Genomic DNA, 21,211 nt, shown 5'->3' on the forward strand with positions numbered 1-21,211 from the left:
GTAATGGCAATTTGATAAAATAATTATGACATTTCAACCAAGTTTAAAGTTTTTTGAAATGTTTAGAACTTAGCATTTTTTGTTTGTCTTTAATTCTGAGCACATGCAATATGTAAATCCTGTGTTGCAAGCTAGAACTTATTTTATTGAGCATGAGTCATTGACCAATCATGAACAAGATATCTATTGGATATGTGGTAATAACCAAATAGGGAAAAATTTTCTTTTAAATTTCTTGTTATAACACAGAATGGGAATGGTTAAGAAGCCTTTCCTTTTCGCTCTTCTAGCAAGATTTCTGCGCAGCCCCATTCTTCACTATGCAGATAGTTTATGGATAAAAAAAATAATGGCAGAAACAATATTTTGCCTTTAGGACTACAACTTTTATTTGTTTTAGAATAGTATGGGGTTATGAAGAAATCTTTCTGCTAATCATGATATTAATATCATTCTACGTTACTGAATAAAAAGCAAATCCTAACATTTTCTTATTTTTGCTTTATTCACACATAGCCGACTCTGTACTTATTTTTACCACTGAGCTCATGTCCATTAGTAGGAAGTCGCTGTTCGATCCAAAGTTACTGCTGCAAATAGGATTTTGGCCGCTCCTGGCTGGAGTGATTTTGTACTATCTGTATAGAAAGGCATCTAAGAAATCTGGCAAGCCTGAAACAAAGTCGAGCAAGAAAAATAAAAGGAAGTAATAAAACTGTGAACCTTTTTATTTATGAGGTTATTCGTAAATGATATCACAGTATTCCTCTTACTCGGCATCAGTTGACTATGACACGATTTTGTACCCTAATTTGGGGAACTTTCCATGCGCAACGCTTGAAATTCGTTGACCACTCTGGAGCAATCAGCGTAGAAACCAGAACTCGGTTAGTGATTGAGAAAGGTGACAATTAACCCTTTAACTCCCATGATCTGATTGTCAATTCTCCCCTCTAGCTACTACACATTTCTTTGTTAATTGATTACGAGAATTAGGTGTTCAATCAAGGAAATAAATTGTACCTGATGAGTCTGAGTGTTCTCATTACCTGTTTGCTGTATAATATATGGATACTACAGGGAGAAGTTACTTGGTAATCACTTCAGGGAGTTAAAGGGTTAAAGTACATTGCCTGAAGCGCGGGCAAACGCGACTGACCAATTCGCGACTAGCTTTTAATTTAGATTTGATTGGTTGACAGGATGGAGCGAAGATTACTCTACATTTTCTTAAGAACCAGTCAAATGATCTATCGAAAAGTATTGTCCGCCTCTATTTACGATTATTCAAAGGTAATGCTATTCACGAAATGACATGGAAAGTCACAGTTAGTAGAATTTATTCGTTTTCTCGCCGTAATGGCGCTTCTACATGTTATCTCTCTTCCCATGGTTAACTGAAGAGATAACTTTACAAGAAACGAGGGGATTTAATTCAGCTTTCGCTCCCTGAATTCTTTCGGTTTCTGATGTGGAAGCCCCAATTGAAAGAACTTACCGAAAGTTTAGTTTAGAAGAACTCATAACTATGCTTAAATTTTGTTCACCGAAAAAATTAGGAGAATCCAGGCATTAAATGACTGAACGTGAGAATTATTAATTAAAATGCCAATAAATACCTTTCCAAGTAATTTTGCAAAGGAGTGAAATATACCTATGGTGTTTAGACCGCGTGTCAAGAGTTATAACCCAATCAATGATATATTTGCGATAACAAATTTGTTTGGAAACCAAACAACGAAAATGATTTGAGGAGTAAAAGTTCACATAAGTCATTGTAAGGTCAACCCTAGTAGTAGTGATCTTTGCGAAAGGCTTTAAAGACGCTGTCCCCCGCTGGCAAAAAATGGATATCTACATATAACACAACTCGTCACCTGACGGATATCACCCGCTGTGAGCGTGTGTGGGTGTGTGGGAGGAGGGGGGGACGGTAAGGGAAGAAGCGGGACTTCCCGCTCCTAGAACCGATCAGATCACAAAATTGTAAAATACCGCCCCCCCCCCCCCCCCCCTTCACGAACTGAGGAAAAAAGAGAAAGTGATGGTAAACTATCAACCGGCTGAGGAAGGTCCTTGTGGTGAAAACTTGAAAATCCTGCCCTCAAACGGAGATTTAAACTCTAAGAACCTCCCAGTCGGTAAATAACATATTTATCTTTCCACTGACGGGTCATTTTCAATCCAGGGACATTACATCGCGGAAATAAGCTTCGTTTTCGAGAAGTTGATAAAAGAAGAAAATGAAAATACTTTTGAGATGAGATCCGTAGTTTTGGATGCTCGGTTCAAAAAAGTAAGTCAGTGTTCATGAAAATTAAAAAAATGTATTTAGGGTAAAAAATTTGGCATAATTTGGATTTGAAAGTCAAATACTGTTATGAAATAATAAAAGCGTTGGTTGCCGATGAATAGTCACGTTAGTCATATAATTTAGTCAGTTTATTCAGTTCATTGCAACATTATATAAATTAATTTTTAAAACTGCCCAAAGAGAAAAGCGAAAAGAAAGAAAAACGAAAAGAAATAGACCTTATTTCAGTTCTCTTTTGAGGTAGACATGATAGAAATTTTTGTCTATCTAAAACTCTCAATTTATTAAAAACAACAATGAAAACAGCTGTAAAAGCCTATACCTCTGTGTGAATTAATTATCTTCTGCTTATGCGGATAAACGCGATCAGATTCTTACAGAGTAAAGGGAAATCAGCATTCAGGTACTAAACATAAGAGTTTCGTTTCTTTCTGTTCTTATTTCATAATAGTTTAATTCATCTCTCTCGCTCACTATACGGTACAAAAGTTAGATTTGAAAGTAGAGAGAATTTTTTTGTTGATAGGATATAAGCTTCCTAGATGTTGACAGATGGCGATCCTTTCGATGACATAATTTTTGTTATGTTTGTTACCACAATATTTATCCTAAACTATTCTAGCTTCTGAAGTTCTGTAATTCGATCATTTTAGTTTGTTTTCTCTATTTTTGTGATTTTTATGTTATCGTTAGGTGCATTTCCGCCTTTTTTGAGAAACGAAGGACACGAAAAAAGTTAAACAAATTAATCGAGTAGTTGATCGACATAGAAAAGAGTCTAAATTCTTCGAAAAACACAAATAGTAGTATTATCCTCGAAATAATAAACAAGAGTGTATGTTTTGTAATCGTATTTTACAATGGAGATTCGAATTTTACTGAAAGGGTAACATATTCCTTGTAAGTTGTTCAAACGTTAATTTGAAAGTCAAATGGCACCTGAGGAAAAAGACACGAAGAAGTCAGTTTGTGAACGGTAGACAGTTATATTCACAGAGTATCGGACATAATCTTTAGAAAAAAAAATTTACAACTCGTCGATTTTGTGGAATCTTTCCAGAAGCCTTGTTCAAAAATCTGTCCTGATGAGAGATTGAAAAAAATTGCTGAATTAATTATTCTTTTAATTGATATAGAAAGCGCGCAACGCATACAGATCTTTTTTCCTGTCAGTTCTTTGATGATGTACTGTCTACCAATTTTTGCAGTAGAGTGATAAAAGCGCAATTTCTCCTTCTATCGTCAATATATGTTGATATTGAACAGATTTACTTTGATAAGAACGGACCGGTTAAACCATAAAATCGAAAACCTAACATTTCTGTGGCTTTTCTTCATCTAAAGATTAAAAAACACTTTTGAATAGTTTCTCGCGACATTCGCACCATAAATTATGCAAAATATAACTAGTATATTTATATAGATATTGAAACATCTGTTGTTTAAAGGGCAGTAGCCGTTCTCTTGCCAAAAAGAACGAATAGTAACGGTTTTAGAATTTAAGGTAAATTTTAGAACAATGAAGAACCTAGTTATTCTATTACGAGCTCTTTTTATCTAAAGGTGGCGAACCTTCCTTTTTATTGCACAGTACAGATGTCGATCCTGTTGATGAATATGCTACGTCCTTTACTACAATATAGTTTCTAATATGTCTAAAATATTTTTCCATTGCAAAATCAACTCTATTCCTTTCAGTTTATAACCATAGTATCTGTGAGTTATGCTTTAGATGTGCATTTTACGCCCTGTCAAAACCAGTACACGACAAAATGAGTAAAACTCATTTAAAAATTCATGATAACACTTCATTCAATCATCGAAATCTCATTTCCCTCTACCAACATCGTTATATTGTCAAGAAAAATGGTGTTTAGAATTTTGGAAAACAATCGACTCGATCAAATGAAAAATTCAAATGACATCAGAACACAAACAAGAAGCAGGAAGCTTGTAAAATTATCAGCTGAGTGATGGATAAAAGGATAACTATTCACAGCGCGAGGATTTCAATTTATTTCCTCCAAAACTCTAAATGTATCATCAACATTCTTGCTGAAGAGGTTGGAGAACTCCACAAGGGGAAAAAAAAAAGCACTTTCTTTGTAGGAAGGAAAATTTAAAAATTTATACTCTCTTTCTTCTTTACATTAAAAATGCATGAACATAATATTTACTTTGCGCAACGGTCGGGATTTTGTTCAGCTTTTCCAAAGGAGTAAAAATCACCTTTATATTTCTTGTTTAGAGGATGAAAAGCGCCAAATATAGTATGGAATATTTTTATCGGTCGCCATGAATTAGCAATAAGTTTATCAATGATTCATCTCTTAACTGAATTCTAACTAAGCTCAGTGATCACATTAGAATTCCTATTTCTTATTTTAATGCATTGTTAAGTGGTCTGTTAGCGAGAATTGAGAAACTGATCTGATCCAGTTTGGATGCATGTCGATGAACTACGTAATCAAACCTGAAAATATGAACTTATCGAGATACTTTAAATGGCCTCTTTTCCGAGATATTTTGGCTGAAGAAGGAAAAAAAGCGTTGGTCGCCGATGAATAGTCATAATTAAGTCGGTTCATTCAGTTCATGGCAATATTAAATGAATTAGTTATTAAAACTGCTCAAAGAGCAAAGGGAGAAAAAAAAAGAGAGCCAAGTAGACCTTATTTGAATTTCTCTTTTGAGGTGAACGTGGACTTGGAAAATTACGTGATGGAAATTTTTGTCTGTTTAAAACTCTCAAGTTATTGAAAACAACAATTAAAACAGCCTTAAAAACCTTTATCTTTGTGTGAATTAATTATCTGCTTATGCGGATAAATGCGATCAGATTCTTACAGAGTAAAGGGACAGTCAACATTCACGTCCTAAACATGAGAGCTTCGTTTCGCTTCGTTTCTTTCTGTTCTTACCTCATAAAATTTTAATTCATCTGTCTAGCTCACTTTACGGTACAAAAGTTAGATTTGAAAGTAGAGAGCAGTTTTGTTAACTAGGATATTAACTTCCGAGACGTCGACAGGTGACGATCTTTTCGATGAAATTATTTTTGTTCTGTTTGTTACCACAATATTTATTCTAAACTATTCTAGCTCCCGGACCTATAGTTCTTTAATTCGATCATTTTAGTTTCTTTCTCTGTTTTTGTGATTTTTATGTTATCGTTATCGGTGCATTTCCTGCATTTTCTGAGAAACAAAGCACACGAAAAAGTGAAACATAATTGTTTTTTCACAACACTTCATATAATTTCTCAGAATCAAGTTTCTCCTCACCATTAACGGTAAATTTTCAAGAAGAACGATGTTTAGAGTTTAGGAAAATTGATCAACAGCGAAAAGAGTCCAAATTCTTTGACAGACACGAATAGTAGTATTATCCTCGGAATAATAAACAGGAGTGTTATGTTTTGTAATGGTATTTTACAATGCAGACGCGAATTTTACCGAAAGGAAAACATATTCCTTGTCAGATGTTAAAACGTAAATTTGAAAGTCAAATGCCATCTGAGAGTAAAGACACGAAGCAGTCAGTTTATAAACGATCAACAGTTACATTCACAGAGTTACTCTTCCACTTTGCCGAGTCGTCTTAAAAGCTTTGTTCAAAAATCTATGTTTCGATAAGAAAATGAAAAACAACAAAGGAAAACGAAAATATATGCGGAATTAATTATTCTTTTTACGTGATATAAATAATCTTATTTCTCTATATGTTCTCCGATGATGTGCCGTGTAAAAAGCGCAATTTCTTCTTCTATCTCCAATTTGTGTGGATACTTATGCAGATTGCTTTCGAGAAGAACGAGGCCGCTTAGACCACAAAATTGCAAACCTAACATTTTTCTGGCTTTTCTTCATCAAAAGATTGAAAAACACTTTTAAATAGTTTTTCGTGACTTTCGCACCATGAATTATACAAAAGATAATTAGTATATTTATATAGATATTGAAACATCAGTTGTTTAAAAAGCGATGACCGTTTTCTTGCCAAAAAGAACGAATAGTTACGGTTTTTGAATTACAGATAAATTTTAAAACAATGGAAAAACCTAGTTATCCTACGATCACTTTCTATCTAGAGGCGGCGAGCCTTTCTTTTGCATTAACTGCATGTATACAGTCTGTAGAGATGTCGATCTTGTTTATGAATATGCTACCTGCTTTACCGCAATATAGTTTCTAATATGTTTAAAGTATTTTCTACTGTAAAATCAACTCGATTCCTTTCAGTTTTAACCATAGTATTTCTAAGTTATGCTCTAGATTAATTCATTGAAATCTCATTTCCCTCCACCAACATCATTACATTGTCAAGAACAATGGTGTTTAGAATTTTGGAAAACAATCAACTCGATCAAATGAAAAATTCAAATGACATCAGAGCACAAACAAGAAGCAGGAAGCTTGTAAAATTATCAGCTGAGTGATGGATAAAAGGATAACTATTCACAGCGCGAGGATTTCAATTTATTTCCTCCAAAACTCTAAATGTATCATCAACATTCTTGCTGAAGAGGTTGGAGAACTCCACAAGGGGAAAAAAGAAGCATTTTTTTTGTAGGAAGGAAAATTTAAAAATTTATACTCTCTTTCTTCTTTACATTAAAAATGCATGAACATAATATTAACTTTTCGCAACGGTGGGGATTTTGCTCAGCGTTTCAAAAGGAACAAGAAATCACCTTTAAATTTCTTGTTTAGGGGATGAAAAGCGCCAAATATAGTATGGAATATTGTTATCAGTCGCCATGAATTAGCAATGAGTTTATCAACGATTCATCTCGTAACTGAATACTAACTAAGCTCAGTGATGACATTATAATTCCCATTTCTTATTTGATTGGGTTGTTAAGTCGTCTGTAAGCGAGAATTGAAAGACTGATCCATTTTGGGTGCATGTTGATGGACTGCGAAATTTAAACGTTATAATAGGAACTTATCGAGATACTTTGATCGGCCTCTTTTCCGAGATAGTTTGGTTAAGGAAGGAAAAGAAGAATGATTATCCGCTCTACAAAATTTCGCACGTGTATCTGAGGTTATTAAAAAAATAAAAGACAAGAATTATGATAAGGTTCACCAACAACAGTTCTTTTCAGAACTACACTCACCCGGACGATCACACCATACGAACTACTGATACTCCTGGGTTCAAACCATTTACTTTATTAAATCTATGTTGGCTTACTCAGTGAATAAGGAAAATTAAGCATATCAACTTTACTTCTAGAGCACACAACATTGTGATGGTATCTTCAATGGCCAAGTGGAGTTTCATCCTTGTTTTCTGTAAGCGCCCTAGCTGTTTACAACCATTATCTAAAAATTTTAAGCTTTTTAATTTTTTTTTCTAATTCAGAGGGAGGGGCCCCATGGGTGGGATGGGCGCCACTGGGAAGGGAATAGAGTTAATGAGTGGGATATTCGTCGAAGGAGGGCATTGAAGAGTTAGAGGATGAACGAAGATGGCATCTGTTGAAAGATGAGCAAGAGATCCTTATCTCTTGAATATGAGTATATCATGCAACTTTTAAGTTTAAAAACTATTCACGTGAAATGGGGCGCATTCTTTGTTACAAATTATCCAAGATTGTCCCATCTCAAGTTGAAATAACGATTTCCTGCATATTCTGCTCGTGCACTAATTTTTATGAGATTTCAATTTCTTCAAGCTCGATAAAATTAACTCATGTTAAAATTCAATAAAATAATTGCGATGAAATGTATTTCAAAACCAGTAATAAACCAACTTTTCTCTATCCTCGATACACTTTTTTTCACAAGGAAACTAGATTTACAGTCTTAATTCTAAATCGCCAGCACGTTTTCCATTTGGAATCGGAGACTCTTTGGTGCAGTGGCTATAAAAAAACTTTCAAACTTGGTGAGCCCTAGCCCCGACCGACAATTTATGTTGTGTTATTGAGCTAGTTACTTCACAGAACGTCTGTGCTTATTTCTTCATTTAGTTTTTGTTTCTGTCAAGCTAGGATAACCTCTGCGGGGCAATATATGGATTTTTTAAGATTTAATTTAACTCGAATGTTTAAAATTGTCATTCGTTTTGTCCCAGCTGGAGCAGAGGTCGACTTTTCGGTACTACTTCACTCTCTCCTGTGCGGAGTATAAAAGTATATTTTTATTTAGGATTTGTTGAATGTTTTAAACTCTAATATATAGAGTAATTGTTCTTGCAAGATAGAGGTCAGTTTTTTTGCAAGCCACTGTCTTTTTCTTGGTCTTAATGTACCATTTACAATTTCTTCATAATAACTATGAATTGTTTTTGTTGCAACCAGACTAATTGACTCGTTACAGTTATTGCAGGTTTGTTTAAGTATGATAAGCAAGCACGAGCACAAGATTGGCAACGAGTCCACGAGTTTGACGGAAAAAAATTCCTCTCAGTTCCACGGGGAAATTATGTGGAACTAAACTTTACAATACGCAGCAAGATTCCAGGACTATGCATATGGGGATTAAATCTTGAAATTCGTGATGGCAGTAATCAGTCAACCAATCTTCTTGGTGAATTCTGTGGAGATTACGGAACTGGAGTAGTGCGATCCAGTGGCCGATACATGTGGTTGAAATTTATCCGAACAGATCTCTATGACTTCGACGTATTCTATACTGCCAGATCCATCAATGAAACAGGCATGATGTTTCTTTCAATAAATCAATATATACCTATATATATATATATATATATATATATATATATATATTACTAATTGTAAATTCCAGAAACAACTAGATTTTTCGTTAATAGAGTAAGAGAGTTGGTAAGTTTTGAGTTTGGTAAAGAGATAGAAAAATACGTTTTTTGTCTGGTCTCGAGCGTAGGACGAAGAAAAAACTCTGAGTCTCCATGAGGAATCAAACCTCAGACCCTAGGCTTCGATGCTCTACCACTGAGCCACAGAGACTCTACCGTGAGCGAGGTCTATTATAAAGTTTATATGACACGCGTCCTGCATACTGCTAGGATGAACAACGTCGATAGCGTCATATTTGTAGGTCAAATTGTGGATCAAATTGTATTGAGCAATTGTTACCTCGCCTAATAACTACCAAGTTAATGATACGGTAGATCTCCGCGGTCTATTACTGTCAAGTTTACCGATCAAAACTTCACCGATCTACATTACGTCTGAGGCCATCGCGGAGATCCATTTTGAAAGACGCAATTCCCACACACGGTCGTTTAGGTTGATATCTTGGGACTCTTCATACCAAATTACAAGGCAATGAGTAAAGTTTCAATACCCTATTGACTCTTCAAAGAAATGCACCTTTACGTGCAAACGACGTAGATTAATTTATGCTTCTCAGGTTTTTACAGCAATTCACGCCATTGGATGACCACATGTCAAGTTATGTCAAAACTCGGAAAAACTTAAAATGCCAACCCCTTATAAAATCATAGAAACGTCCTGCAGAGCCTTAGGAGGTTCCTAGCAAAAACAGGATTTGCGGTAACTACTTAACAGTAACCCGTTACAGGCCTTAAGTTCAATTCTGCTGAACGGCAATTTTGATTGAATTTTTTTTCTTTTTTTTTCAACTTAAAAAGCGACCTAAGCACGCCGCAGCAAAAATGAACGGTTGCTGATCGAGTGCGAGCAGCGAAAATTGCCAAAACTACAAGGCTTTATCCATTTTGGTGGATTATTTCGCCATTTCGCAACGAATTTCTTTACGTCTTTTGCTGGAAGCCAGGCTTCTTTTTTACTTTCACCTATGGACTCTTTTCCTTTTTAATCTTTCTCCATTCACATGCTAGTTTTAAACGCAGACCGATAACAGAGATTTTCGCCCGCATTCCAGTATTTCACCATAATGCTCTTGGAAATTATAGTGAAATCAATAATGCTTAGTTTGACATGAAAAAAAATTTAAAACATAACAGAATAAAAAGTTGGCACTCGAAGGTCTATCATATCCTTAAATCCACAAACAGACAGGCGGAGACAGAGGAAGGGGAAGAATACAAATAGAATCCGTATGTTACTTTGGCCTGAACACTGAATTGTGTCAGAATCAGAATATTTTCTGACGTGCATGTATAATGAGTTATTCTCCCGAACTGTCTCTAAGATTTTCTGCATACATGCACCATAATAATTCCAACAATTACTTTCCTTTTTTCTTTGAAATCTAATATAGTCAATCCTACGTTGGATCAAGCTCCAAAGACGCAGTATGTATTTTTGAACAGAACCTCTTACCTGTGGTGCCCAGTGAAAGGCGCGCCGGCTCCATACATTGTGTGGAGAAAAGATGGTGTCGCTGTTCAAAATAGTACCAGCATAACATTTCAGCTTAAAGTAACTTCAGAAAACAACGTGAATTACAGCTGCGAGGTAAGAAGAGATGGAGAGGTATTAAGAAGAGACATCAGCCTCAGAATTGAAGGTGAGGTATTATTGTTTTGTTGAAGTATATCAGTACTTTACATAATTGGATTATCTAAACCTGTACTTTTTCATTTGCTCAAAATTCTAACCACCCAAAAACGTTTAAGCTACTTTGGTAGTTGGATCTTATTTAACCTTTCAAAATTAATTTTTCTATATCCCTTTAATTTAACTTGTATCTTGTTTTTAGGTTTGAATTTTAATTATTGGTATGATAGTTATCTGGTGAAGGGAAAGGCGTATATGATGATAACCAAAGGAAATTCACATTTGTACGCTTAGACTTGTTTCTATTTCAAGTGAAGTTACTATGCCACAGTTTGTCGATTTTGGCGCCTGCATACAGTGTACCTGAAGTGCGTGTTTTCAATCCAGTTTTCATCTTTGATTCATGATCAGTTAATTTACATCGTAACTCTGAAGTGTTCATGTAATCTTGGTAATTGTGATTTTACAGTAATGTTCTATCAAAATGAAATATTCTTCGTTGCCAGAACAACTGACTTAACTCTTTCAAATTTGAAGCCTTTGTTAACGAATTTTAACGGCCAATCATTTCTTGCCTCATTTTAGAGTGCCCAGACCCTTGCGAATGTGGCGTCTTCCACAAAACTATTGTTAGTGTGAATTGTAATGGAAAAAGCTTTAACTCAATTTCATGGAAATTTCCGCTTGTCATGTCAAAATTGTGAGTGTAATTAAACAGTTATAAACACCAAGAAAAGGTTGACCCAGAGGACTGCTTCTCCACCAAAAGCCCTATTCTTAGAGGAATTCCTCTCATGCTATCTTGGACCTTATTCTCAAAGGAATTACTTTCATGTTATGGCAAGACTCAAATCGATTAGGATAACCCCAGGACAACGTAAAATGTACCATAACAGGTAGTCGAGTCGTGGAAATTCTTAATGTGCACAATTTTCTATGCTGGATTGGCTATATCCTCCTAGGATCTACAAGGAAGGGTTTGATCCTAAAATAATTTAACAGAGATAAGTTCAAGAATAAGGCTTACATGTGGGATTCAGTCTCTTTACTTGATCCTCTCTTAAAACTAGTAACGCGTACGTCCTGAAACGTGCGAATTTAACACTCAGCGTGTAGTTTAATAAAAAAGTGGGAAATGAAGGATTTCCTTTGTCGGGTTGATCAAAGAGTGCAATTAGTTCTCAAGCCACGCTAACGAAGAATCTAAACTCATTTTAAGTTTTAACTCTCAATTTCAACAAAGGTTGCAGCACGCAGAGCTGTAAACGTTCTATAATAAAAAAACTTATCAGCTCAGTTTGGTTTATCTGTTGACGTTGTGACAAGTTTAGTTTGTGCTACTTTTTCACTTTCACTGGTGTAATAACTAGCCAGAAATCAATATAACTATCTTGATGCCAAGGCTAAAGATAAGGAATAAATTAGTCGATCAATGAGATTTGAACCATAAAACAGTTGCTTAATACCAAAGGAAGTAAAAGAAGGTCAATCATAAGAAGCACCGCATGGGCCAATTGCTAACACTGCTCTTAACATTGCAAGGTTTAGTGACCAACTGGTGAGAGTGTTTGACTCCAGATTGACAGGTTCGGATTTAAGCCCTGGCCAGATCAATGTATTTTGTTTTGGGGAAAGACATTCTCTCTAGCCAGAGATCAAAAATAGATACAGTGAAACTAAGAAACTACGAAAACTATTGATGAAGTTCCCGGCGATGGGCTATCGTTCCACTCAAATAGAGTATCATCACTTTCAATATCCCTACTCTTCAGAAAGTGACAAAATATCAGGCGGTGATGGATCATTAGGCTGACAAGAGTAACCTATGATTCAAGATAAGATATTAGTCATTTATTAGTTGTTTTCTTTATAAATTTCCTTATGGTTTTGACAATGAAAAGATTAGACGTTCAGGTGTCATTCTTATCGTAACGGTTGTACTCAGCATGTACTTTACACGTTCTAACGTTATCTTGATAGGCACTTAAGCAACAACAAGCTGAAGGACTTGCCCCAAGGAATCTTCAGTAATTATACCCAGCTGGAGTGGCTGTAAGCCAGGACTATTTGTTATTTGTGCCAGACACGTTTGTAATGATTCTTGATAGGAATTTGAGTAACAGTGAAGGACTCTTCACCGAGTAATCTGCGGTTGTAATGTTGAGTCTTTCTAGCTCCCAAAAATCCTGACTAGCTTCGCCCAACCTTTACATGAACACCTGATGTGTACCTGAACTCATTACTTCAGTCACTGTGTCAGTGACACGGACTGACGTATGATCTTGTGGCCTGATCGTCCGGATGGGGTTAGTCCTGCGAAGGATTGTTGTCGATTGACAATGTTTCTTTACTCGACCCTTAGGATAACCTCCGCCGGACTTATCGAAACGTTGGAATTGGTTCCGAACACAATCCTTCGAAGCACCACTTTCACCCGAACAATAATAATTACCCGATAAATTCTTTTTAATTTGGGGGGCCTCCCCGCTAGATAATGCGAAATCCCCCCCCCCAGCCCTGCTTTTTTAGTGTTAATGGGTATTCAACCAATGCTCCCTCCCCCTCCTTCAGGCTCTGGGTTTACATAGAGCTCCTAATCTAAGAATTAAGGCACAGTCTCCAAAAATAAAGAAAAAATACTTAACGTGAAAATGGAACGAGCTCACTTACAGTTCTGGTTAAGCACAAAATAGGCTATATTCATAGCTGATAGAAAAGAAATGATCACATAGATTTGTTTGAGCCCCCCTATCAAAGCTCACACGAAAGTACAGCATTACCGGATGCACCCTTTGATTTAATGTAATTATCGAATACATGGTAATGAACACCACCCTCTACCAATTCTCGGCAGGGATATTAGCAAAAACCAGTTGAAGGAATTACCATCAGGCATATTCAGTAACAATACCAAGCTGTCCGCCCTGTAAGTTAGGACCCTTTCTTCTTTTTGTAAAGAATGCCTAAGATCCATCTCGCACAGGGCAAGATAGATATCATATCAAAGCATGCAAGGAAATACAGCATTACCGGATACACCCTTCAATTCAACGTAATTGTTGAATACATCGTGAAACACCACCCTGTATCTATTCTTGGCAGGAATATAAGAAACAATCAGTTGAAGGAATTACCATCAGGCATATTCAGTAACAATACCAAGCTGTACTACCTGTAAGTTCGGACTCTTTCTTCAGTTTGTAAAGAATGCCTTCAGAGGAGAAAGTTTCTTCTTGTTGCGCTTGATTTTAAATCTGTTATAAAGTATACGTTTGTTAGGTAAAGAAAAATAAACAATAGACCATCAATGAAGCAACACAAAATAAGACAACTGGTCAGGTCGAATTTAACTTATGCAAGTCACAAATTTATTCTAACATTCAAGTTGAACCTTCTTGCGAAGAGATGTTATCTCACTTTTCCAGCTTTACAATGTGTTAAGCACTCAGTTGTTCTCAGTGCTTAAAAATTAAAAAAAAACCAACAAGTTTCAATTAGTTTTGAGCCATATTATTATTCGTAATGCTACCTTAGGTTTCTTTATGTAAAAAAACGGAAAAGAAGACATCGGTTCTTGTAGAATATGACTTTGTTAGGATATTAGAACATTAAAAAATAAGAAATTTCTGGCATATACAGTTCCTGCACTTAACTTTCATAAGTGGAGGCACATAGTTTGTCTTCTGACTTTTTATAGACCTGTTTCATACGTCCCCAATATTAAACTAAAATATATGTAAAGTAAAAAGTAAGGACTATTCTTCTTAGTTTTAATCCTGTTGACATTTTAAAAGGAAGACAATAGAACGTAAACAGATAATTTCAGGGACAATTAGTGGCATTCAAGGCTTTATAATAATTAGACTGTGTCGCTAAAGTCAGAAATTTGTATTATTGCTTGATACATTAGTCTTGATAGACCCATCAGCCCCCGCTATAAAAAGCTGAGATCGGAATCCATCTTACATGCAGGGAGGATGTAGTTTTTAATTACTTGGTGATTATTCACCCCAGTAAAATCAAATTAATCTTTAATAATTTATACAGTCATCCACTCAAGCACTTCTCAGCCTTATTTTCTTTGGAGCGTTGAGTTGGGAAAAGGGGGAAGTGGGGGAATAGCCCTTAGAGGCCTATTTTTACTACCCAAAGGGAAGTGCGTCTCGTTGTGTCGTTCAATCGTCCTTGATTCCGATGGATGAAAAGAAAACTCAGGCACTATATCATTTATTCGAGTCTCTCATTAAGGCTCTCTAAGAGTCTTATTCATTGTGCATTAATTTTGGTCCAGAGGATGTGACCATCACTTCTGAATGCGGGTTGCATGTTTCAATTCTGCGATAAAAAGACAATCTGTATAAAATAAGGTAAACTTTATTAATGCTGGAATACAAATTACGCGACGCTGTCGAGAGATGTGCCCATTAGTCGCATCTTCTTCATTTTCAATACATCTGCTTGTAATCAAGTGTAGATACCCGTCGCAAGTTTCAATTTTTCGATTAAAGAAAATCCGAATAGGATTTTTAACATATACTATAACCGAAAAACATCCAATATAGAATATGAACCTCGACTTGCATAAAATTATGCATGTTTTGTTGTTTCCCCTCCCAAATTGTAGGAGGGTCTTGCAATGGTAGGATTGTGGTGCAAGATATCGTGACATTGTAGAACCATGTGTTTTTGGGCTAGTAGGCCATCAAACCTGTCAAACATGGAATCTACCCTCGATTTACACTCGAAGCTGGACATCTATCGAGTAGTGTCTCCCATCACATACATCGCGTCATAAGCCCTCGATATACATACAATCCGGTTTAACCTCTATCTCCAAGGAAGAGAAAGTTAGGATCGATACAGTCTTAGAAATGTGGAATAATTACTGCTTGGCAAGACGAACACAATTTTCGAGCTCCAAACAAATTTCAGTCTTAGTAGAGCGAGACCGACATGAAAGAATGTGAGTGGATCTGGACTCATGACCAAAGAGATGCTTTTGAAGAGATCAAAGACGCTTTTAAAAAAAGCACCAGAACTCAAGTACTTCAGAAAAGGTGACCCAGATGCATCCAAGAATAGACTTGACTTTCTACTAATACAGCAAGGTGAACCAGTGACACTTCCGTTGGCAGAGAGGAAGTACTCTAAGATCGAGAAGTAATTTTTGTTCCCGGTCTTTGGCACGGAGCACAACCACCAATATATGTTTGTTAACAAAGTCATCCTGCGGACTGATAAAAAAGCCCTGGTCTTTATTATCCAGAAGCCCTTAGCATCAGCACCCAAGAAGCTAGAGTGCCTTGTTACCATTTCAGCAGTATGACTACGAAATAAGCTACAAGCGTAACAGAGGTGTGCTGCCGGCCGGCTATCTATCGAGAGCTTTCATGAAGGGCTGTGAGCTTACCCTCGCAGAACAAGTGGTCGATCGCATTCATAACGACCGCTTCTTTTCCGTTCCAGATCACCAACTCAATGAAACCCAGAGAGAGAGATTTGTGTCCCAACTCTACAAAGGCTAAATGCACAATCTTGAATGGTTTCCCTGATACAGAAGATGATCTCCCAGCAGTCATCCATCCGAGCCGCTCCAGACGAGCCTCAAGCACCTCCGTCAGCAGAAGCTACAATATGACCCAACAAGACAAAGCCACAGTGGCAAAACCAAGAACTGGCCAGTCACTTTCTGTAACACCCAACAAGCCCCGAGTAGTGGAGACCAGACCATTAGATCTGGACAGTTGTCAAAGCCATCAAGTTACTTGCAGGACCATGCATAAGTAAAATCGAATGGCTGTCTGTAGCCCACCGTCCTCATCCATCTACCGCTTGAGAGTTCATAGCCACAGAGTACATATCACTGACTATAAGGCATGCAAATTTTGCTTCACGAAGCCTAATCAGGAGACTAACATACCGGTTTCTTTTATTCAATTATTTTGAAGTCCGAAGCAAATTATTTTAAACGTGATTTTTATCTTAAATAATGACTATACCTGGCATTATAAACCTGAACATAGCATTCTAGTTCGCACCTGCTCAATTTAACACGCTGTTTATAATTTTTGATAAAACTATTGAGACATTTTGTGTCATTATTTTAAGTTTCCCACTCTTGTCCTTTATCGGTAACCATTTACAGAACTTCAAGAGGCCAACGTTGACAAGGCCACTCGAAATCAATGGGAAAACTACTTTAAAGGAATGCTAACTCAGCTTTTACATGCGCGTTGTTATTGCTCAAAGGAACGATTACAAAATCATAAAAACAGAGGTAAACATTGTAAGTACGTTCGTGACTAAAACGTAGAGACAATTATTAACTTATCACTGGCGGTGAAGAGATCCTGCCATCGATCAGAAAGTACCACACAGGGAGATCCGATCGCTATGGCTTTTTGTGCTTTAAGCATCTAACCTCTGATCACGAGTCTACAGGTGACGTCCACAGCAAAGCAGTGCTCATTTGCCGATGATGCAGGTGGGACGGGCTCTACTTCAGAGATGAAGAGATAGTGAGACATGTTGAGTACCCTAGGTCCAGATTTTGGCTACTTCTCAAACGGCAAGGAGCGCTGGATTATTGCAGAGCCGAACAAGAAAGACAGTGTGAAAGAAATATTTAAGGAAACAGTCATTAACATAGCAGTGAGAGCGAAGATACATCTGGTCGCGGCGATAAGTTCACGGAAGTATCAGGAGGATAACATCTGTACGAAGGTGTCAGATTGGGTGAGTGAGGTAGTTCAATTGGAAAAGTTCGCTCAGACAAGAAGCACAGGCATGCTATGCTGCTTTCACCTTCGGCTTAAAACATCCGTCGACTTACCTCCTAAGAACCAGGATCTACCGGAGCGACTGGTGAATCCAGTATCTCTACTAGTTATCATTGCAATAACAGAAAGCAATTTTAATCAGTCAGATTAAACGGGAGTTCCGTAATGCTGTCAAACTACAATATGACTGGATGAAAGATGAAAGATGAAAGATGAAAGATGAAAGATGAAAGATGAATGGTGCCAATTTCCTCACTTGCAGCCAAGGGCTGAATTGCGGAGGAACCAGAGAGGTGAGATCGGACGTCAGCATATTAAAGGCGCCTCTGGCAGCCGCTTCAGTCCATTGTGATCACACCTCACCCACCCAGACCTACGACGGCACAAATATGGTATTCCCTCCACATGTCCAAGTGTGCATGCGGGGAAGTCTTTATGTTAGACCACGCCATGATTTCGTACAACTACATAATGAGCTGAGACCTTGACCCTGAACTCTTAAGTGCGGTATGCAACGATGTTGAAGGCGAATCCGTCCCTCAAGACATCAGTACAGAACAACTGAACAGATGAGCTTACAAATCACAAGGCTGGTAATTCTTGCACATGGATTCTGCGAACACCAACGATCGGCATTCTTTGATGTCAGGCTTTTCCAACCAAATACCATGTCCTGTAAGAGCCTAGAGCCAAAAAAATATTTATCGTATGCACGAGAATGAGAAGAAGCGACAGTTCTCAATGACAGTTCTCGACATTGAACAAAGAACATTTACACCCCTAATATTAACCACAACCGGCGGAATGGGCTAAGAATGCTTGACTTCATATAACACAGTCGTCTCGCGAAAATGAAAGTTTGAACGAAGAGAGACCAATATGCAAAGTAGGGAAAAAATATCTTTTTTTCTAACAAAATGCGCCTTCATCTGCTCGAGGGGTTCAAGACTAACGCGAAGAGCGCCCTGCGATGCAAAAAATGCTGATTTTGACGTTCAGACAACGGAGAGAAGGAATTCGACTCTGAAATTTTAGATTTCATCAACTTTTGATCGATTTTTTAGGTGTAGTTATTTTAAAAATGGATTCAATTTCTAGCCACATATTGTTTTATTTTATTAATTTTTTTTCATAAAGTTTAGTATTAAATCACAGTACATACCTGCCGGCTATCTATAGCTTGGAAATACCTTTTTTTCGCTGCTGTAAAAGACAATACTCCTACAAAACGTCCGAAAGGTCGTTGCCCTGTTCCTTGGCTGTCAAGTGCAATTCTCGACCTGATCAGGAAAAAGGAGTCTGTGCGTAGGAAGCTCAAGTCGCATCCATCCGTCAAGCTGAGAGAGAAATTTCGTAGCTTATGGGCTAAGATCAAGCGTTTGCTCAAAAAAAGTACAGAAAAATTCTTTGAGACTGTGAACATTGACTTCAAAACTAATCCTGGACGCCTATGGTCAGTTCTTAAGATAAACTCCAAGACACGTAGCATCCCAGAGCTGGTCTCCATGGAAACAGGCCATCAAACCTCGACAAATATGACGTCGCAAGCAGGTAGCAGCAGCAGCGTCTCATTTCCTAGCCACAAACACCGCAGCAAATCTTCACTTCTTTGTGCGAGTTCTTCCGAGGCTAAATCTTTGCGGAGATTTAGAAAACAATTGCAAAAATTGACGTCAAACATGGAATTTACCCTCCATTTACACTCGAAGCTGGAAGACTATCTAGCAGCGACGTTAATCACATGTATCGGGTCAGAAGCCCTCGATTTCCTGGTTTACCCGATAAAGCAGGATATCAAGGGCTTCTGCTTTGCCTCTAAAGAAGAGAAAGGTTGGGTCGAAATCAATCTTAGTTTCTTAGTAGATGTGTTCCTAGGCCTCATTCAGAACATAAAAGGGACATGTTCTTTTGGATTTTGCCCATAACGATAAAATGTAACCAAAAACAAAATTACAAAGAAACCCACAAATCAGTCCCGCTTGAGCCAAGGGTCAAGAGTCAAACAACATCAAGAGGTTGACAAGGCCACTCGAAATCAAAGGAAAAATTACTCGAAAGGGATACTAACTCGGCTTTTGTATGCGTATGGTGATGCTCAAAGGACCGATCACAAAAACCGAAAAAAAAAAACAACAACAACACAAAAGTAGACGTTATAGGTACGTTCGTGGCTAAGACGTGAAGACAATTATTCACTTATCACTGGCGGTAAAAAGATCCTGTCACTGAGCAGAAGGGATCACACATAGAGCTCAGGTCGCTATGGCATTTTTTGTTCTTAGCGTCCAGCCTATGATCACGTGTCTACAGGTAGCGTCCACAGAAAAGTAGTGCCGGTTCCCCAATGATGCTGGTGGGACAGGTTATACTACAGAAATGAGATAGTAAGGCATGCAGAGTACCCTGAGTCCAGATTTTGGCTTCCTCCCAAACAAAATGAAGTGATGGATTATCGCAAAAGCGGACAAGACAGAAAGTGGGAAGAAATTATTTAAAGAAACACAGCGATAGGCTCACGAGAGTATCAAGAGGAATTCGTCAATGAGAAGGTGCCTGATTGGGTCAGTGAGGTAGGCTAATTGGCAAAGTTCGCTAAGACACAGCCACAGGAATGCCATGCCGTTACCACGTTCGGCTTAAAGATCGGTGTACTTACTTTCTGGCAACACTGCTCAAGTACCAGGATCTACTAGAGCCGCTGGAGAATATAATATCTCTAGGACTTATTACTTGGATAACGAAACGTAATCAGTTAGATACGGACATCCAGAGCTCCTATTTGCCTGGGAGGCGCCTGTACCTTGCAAATCCAAAGCGGGAACAGTCAAAGTGACAACGCACCTCGTTAAGCATCTCAAACATCTTTAACACAACAGCTACCAGACGAGTCTCTTAGTAGTCGGCACACAACGTAATCAGTTGCAAAAGACCAGGAAAACTCAAAGACACCAAGGTAAGGGCACCACCAAAGATTAAGCTGGTGCTTAACCGGCAGCTGAAAAAGGGTCATCGGTGTGGCTGACACTACTTCCTCTCCGTGAAATGGGCTCCAATTTGATTGAACAGGAATTCTGTAACGCTGTTAAACTACAATATGGCTGGCCAGTCGACGATATTCCCTCCACGTATCCACGAGTGTATGCGGACAAGTCTGTACGTTAGACAACGCCAAGATTTGTAAACGGGGCAGATTTATCATACAACGACATAATGAGCTAAGAGTTCTCGACATTGAACACGGAACCTTAACATTCCTAATATTTACCGGCAGAATGAGCGACTTCGATAAGAATAAATTATGATTGTAATCGAAAGTAGTATCAAAACTTCTATTATAAATAACATTGTTATCACTACCACTGTTTTCATAGCTGTGGTTGTATCATTTATTTGACACTTTGATTTTATATTTTTTTCTTTTTTTTATAAAAATGGGCCTCTGCTACGTATCCTTAACGCTCAGAATATTCACCAGCTTACAGTCATTGAAATGCGACCAATGTTCGATTTGATGGGATTTTATAAGGCAAGAAAAGACAAAATGCAACGTCAGGGAAAGAAAAAAAAGTTAAAGAACATTCTATGTGTACCGCTATCAAATAATCAACTATAGGAGTTCACAACTTTTACACTTACGAACTGTCGGTGGATTATGAACCAAGTCTCAATACGACCATTAGGCAAAATACGAAAATGCTT

Source organism: Pocillopora damicornis, chromosome 1 (genome assembly GCF_964200805.1).
Source record: "Pocillopora damicornis chromosome 1, jaPocDami1.2, whole genome shotgun sequence".
Lineage (NCBI taxonomy): Eukaryota > Metazoa > Cnidaria > Anthozoa > Scleractinia > Pocilloporidae > Pocillopora > Pocillopora damicornis.